This window comes from Rhincodon typus, chromosome 16 (assembly GCF_021869965.1).
Source record: "Rhincodon typus isolate 14 chromosome 16, sRhiTyp1.1, whole genome shotgun sequence".
Lineage (NCBI taxonomy): Eukaryota > Metazoa > Chordata > Chondrichthyes > Orectolobiformes > Rhincodontidae > Rhincodon > Rhincodon typus.
The window spans coordinates 6809110-6809441 of record NC_063347.1 but is presented as its reverse complement, the minus strand read 5'-3'; the positions used below and the strand labels follow the sequence as shown (position 1 = coordinate 6809441).

The 332-nt window shown below is 35.5% G+C and overlaps 1 protein-coding gene across 1 annotated transcript in view; it reads left to right on the top strand.

Moving 5' to 3' along the window:
* Positions 1 to 332, top strand: part of LOC109915543 (collagen alpha-1(VII) chain-like) — a 47288-nt gene that overhangs the window by 37457 nt on the left and 9499 nt on the right. The window lies entirely within an intron of this gene.

Sequence of the window (332 nt, the reverse complement as noted above, 5' to 3'; positions counted from 1 at the left end):
TCGATATATATCAGACAGAGACCAATAGATCGATAAATATCAGACAGGCACCAATAGATCAATAAGTATCAGACAGGCACCAATAAATCGATATATATCAGACAGAGACCAATAGATCGATATATATCAGACAGACACCAATAGATCGATATATATCAGACAGGCACCAATAGATTGATATATATCAGACAGGCACCGATATCGATATATATCAGACGGACACCAATAGATCGATATATATCAGACAGGCACCGATATCGATAAATATCAGACAGAAACCAATAGATCGATATATATCAGACAGACACCAATAGATCGATAAATATCAGACA